Here is a 4100-nt window from a genome sequence, read left to right on the forward strand (position 1 = left end):
ACACTCGCTCCTGGGGGGCGGGTACTGGCTGAGGCTGACGGCCGAGGGTTGGAGTTTGCAGGTCAAGTTCCCTGCCTCCCCTCCCCTGGCAGGTGCAGGGGCCTTGCTGGGGCGGCCCTGCTGGGTAAGGTGTGCTCTGGGCTGCGTCTGCCAGGGCCGTGTGGGGCTTTGGGCACTTAGTTTACAGGTTGTGTCCCTGTGTGACCTGCCCGGTGGAACTCGAGTGGAGCAAGGGTGCCTTGCTGGCTGGCAATGTAGCTGGACTCTAAGATGATTTTGGTGATAGTTTGTTTACTTGTTAAATATGACATATAAATAATGCAAAGTAAGTGATTAGAAGGCAGAATGTCACCCAGTAATGGCAGGAGCTCCGTTTAATGAGAACTTACTACGTGCTGGGCATACTGCTGCATGTATTGTGGGACCATCTAATTTAATACTCACAGTGACCTTTCGGATAAGTCCTGTTACTCGGTCAGCAGGTGAGGAGCCGCCTGAAGGCTGGTAGCCTGCAGGTAACGGCCCCGCAGTGTTTGGATTGAACACCGGCCCCACAGTTTGCCTGACCGTGAGGATGCCCCTTCTGGTTACTAATGCCCGGTGGTTTGGGGGAGCTTAGTGTCCTGTTCCGTCCCTGCCCCCCCCCCCCCCTTCATGACCTATACTCTATACCTTTAGTGGCCTTTTTTCTTAAATTCAGAATGGGTGTGTGTGGATGCTGCTAGTGACTCACGAGTAAATAGCCTGGAAGCTGGCTGGCTCCCCCGACAGGCTCCATGCTCCTCGCCGCCCCCTGTCTGTGCCTGTCTGTGCCTTCCTGCCCTTCTGTGACCTGTCCATGTGACTGCGCTGTGTCCCTCCATCCTCCCTGTGTGCACCTTAGAAACGATGCACATTGGTATTTGCATCAGCAGGGAGCCGGCTCCAGCAGAGGCGTGTCCTGTGACGGTCACTGGCTTTGCACAGACTCTGCCGTGACAGGGGGATCCCAGAGGACGGGCCTGCAGACTCGTGGCTGGGGCGCGCCCCCTCCCGGACTGTGGCTCTGGGGGCGCCGCCTCCGCCAGAGGACAGGCACTTCTCGGTGGTCCTGGGAGGTCGTTCAGTAATGACAGAGCAGGAGGGGCCAGATGGGAAGGAAGTGACGAAGTAGATGAGCTGGAGAGAGGAAGCCAAGATGAAGGAATGCGTGGCTGACCAGAGTCAGGCCGAAACGAGGTCGCAGCCCGGGCAGCCGGCCGGGCAGGTGGCCTTCCTGTGACGGCAGCCGGTTGGAATGAGGACTTTCCTGTGCCGCTCCCCACCTGGCTCCTTGGCTCCTCCCCGACCCGGGCCGAGCCTCACTTGGCCTGTGAGTCAGGGAATGAGGGCCGCCGCCCGCTCCCCCATCCTGTCTCACCTGGCGCGTGGCCTGGAGGTCAGCGGGAAGGGCTCGCGTCTGGAGAGCAGCTCGTGGAGTTCATTCCTAACGAGGGTTTGTGGCTGACGCCCTGGGAGGGTCTTCTCTCATTTGAAAAATGATCTTAGCTCTAAACAAACCAAACCCGTTGAGTGTAATTTAAGCACATTTTCCAAGCACTTGGGGGAGGTGTTAATCCTGTGTCGGTGGGTCAGCAGGGGGCGCTGTGGGAGTGAGCTTCGGGCGGGTTTGGAGCTGCACGCTCACCCCAGCGGTACTTGTAGACAGTGGCTGCTTCCCGGCCCACGCTAGGCCCGGCCTGCTCTCAGCTCTCGCCTGTTGTCCAGTGGTCACGGGTTAAGCCGTGGTGCCCAGCGGGCATTGAACTTGTGCCCTGTCTGCTTGATTGTTCTGCCTGGCCTAGTACACTTGGCCCCTTCTTCCTGGTACAGAGATTAGATAGGCAGCACCTGGCATGTTCCTGCTGCCCTGGCCGCAGCCTCAGGCCTCCTGCCCACCTGGGGGTGCCTCCCACGGCACCGGTGCCTGCGCCCTACCTGCCGGGGCACTGCTGTTTGTGCCAGGGCCAGAGCGGTAGCTGGCGTTTACCGAGGAGGCCTTCCTGGGAGGGGGACCACCATGTTCCTGTGGATAGAGGTCTGTCTCCTCTGCATGGCACTTGGCCTTGGGAGCCTGTGTCTTCCTTTCTTGTTTGATCGGAGCATCTGTAAGACCATCTCCGACTTATGGCCACAGAGTGGCTGAGCCCGATGGCACGCGCTGGCCAGGGGCAAAGGGGCACCCCGGCTGCCTTCGGGGGCTGCTGCCCTGAGACACAGCCCTCTTTCCTCAGACGTCCCCCCGGGCCTCCAAGCGGCTCAGAGAGAAAACCAAAGGGGGCCCGGCCAGTGTGCTCAGCGGTTGAGTGTTGACCTATGAGCCAGGAGGTCCCGGTTCGCTTCCTGGTCAGGGCACATGCTGGGTTGTGGGCTCGATCCCCAGTGTGGGGCATGTGGGAGGCAGCTGATCAGTGAGTTTCTCTCATCATGGATGCTTCTATCTCTCCCTCCCCCTCCCTTCCTCTCTGAATAAAAATGTATTAAAAACAAAACAAAATCAAAGGGAGGCATCAGGTTCTCATTGCCCGTGATTTTCTGTCTGTTTCAGCCAGAGACCCTCTCCTGCCTGGTCTGCTGGCAGAGCTCTGTGTACGGGAGCCCTGGTCTGGCTTTGCCCGCGGCTGGGGCTCCTGTGCCAGGGCTGCCTCTGGAGCCGTCCTTAGTCTGCCCTTGACTCCTGTGCCCTTGGAACTTAGACAGATGCAGGTTGCAGGCTGGTCACTGTGTCGTGCTCCTTCGGCGTCCGTTCCCCTTCCTTCCGTTTCCTCATGATTAAGTTCAGGTTATGTAACTTGGGCAGGTGACGCACACCTTCTCCGTCACGTGACTGATGACCTTCACTCGGGTGGCCAGGTTTAGGCTGTGTCTGCCAGGCTGCACGGCGGAGCCGCTCATTCCCCTCAGGATGGGGCGGGTTTGGCCGGGATGTACTTTGTAACTGTCCCTTTCCGCACCAGCTTTTGCCTTCATTAGCTCACTGCCCTCACCTGGACTCCCGGGGTCCTTACTGGCCGTCGCCCGTGACTGTCCGTCCTCACGTGGGCTCGCCATCTTCCTTTGAGCGCTCTCTTCTTTGGCACAGGGCTCGCCCTGTGCTCCCTGACCCAGCTCTGAACGCGCGGAGCCCGGGTTTCTTTGCTGCAGCAGGTATTTCGAAACCACGATCTGACACTAGATACATTTGTGGTTGGGGTGTTGCTGCGCCCGGCCGCTCTGGGCAGAGCTGTGCTCTGTGACACGGCATGTGCGTCTGGTGCTCTGGACCCCATCCACTGACCCGCGAGTTCACGCTGGGGCCTCCAGGTCTCACCCAGCGCTAGGCTGGCCTCTGCCTCCTCCATGATCCCGCTCTGACCCAGGAGCCTGGCTTCCAGGTCCTCAGACCTATTTGCTTCCCGGTTCAGCCTCCTGTGTGCCCATCTCCGCTTTCACCCTGTGCCCAGCACGGACGTCCTCACCCCCGCATCACCCCTCTTGGGCTCCATCTAAAGGGGTGTTGAGGGGAGACTGGGGCCGGAGGCAGGAGAGGGACTTGGGGCTTTCTGCCCGCCCCCTCTTCCTTTGAGTGACAGCGAAGCGCTTTCTAGTGGTGGCTGATCCCAGTGTGGCGGCTCCCACGCTGGCGGCCCGGCCTCAGCTGGTCCAGCCCAAGAAGCCCCACCGTGAGCTCAGAAACCCCAGTACCAGCAGCAGCCCAGAGCCCTTTGCGGGGGTCAGAGGTCCAGCCCTCCCTGAGGTCCTTCCTGACTGGCTTCCTGCGCCTGCTCTCCGTGAGAAGTTAGGGGTCGGCGTCGCTTCTTAGGTCCCTGCTGCGTAGTTCTGTACGTTAAAGTCTCTGTTCAAATGACCGGTGTGGTTTCTGTCTCTTGACCCTGCCCTGTCCAGACGGCAGGGTCGGCGTGGCCTGTGTGGACACGCTCACACCCTGTGGAAATGTCACTTTCTCTGCACCTCCGACGTGTCCGCGGGAGCTCGTGGGCTCCGTGCTGAGTGGTCTGCCCGGGTTGGGCTTTCTGTCCTGGGTCACACAGGGCAGTGCTGCGGCTGCTGCGGACTGACGGAAGCATTCCTGTTCCCGAGGA

Source organism: Myotis davidii, unplaced genomic scaffold, assembly GCF_000327345.1.
Source record: "Myotis davidii unplaced genomic scaffold, ASM32734v1 scaffold2798, whole genome shotgun sequence".
In the NCBI taxonomy this organism is placed as follows: Eukaryota; Metazoa; Chordata; class Mammalia; order Chiroptera; family Vespertilionidae; genus Myotis; species Myotis davidii.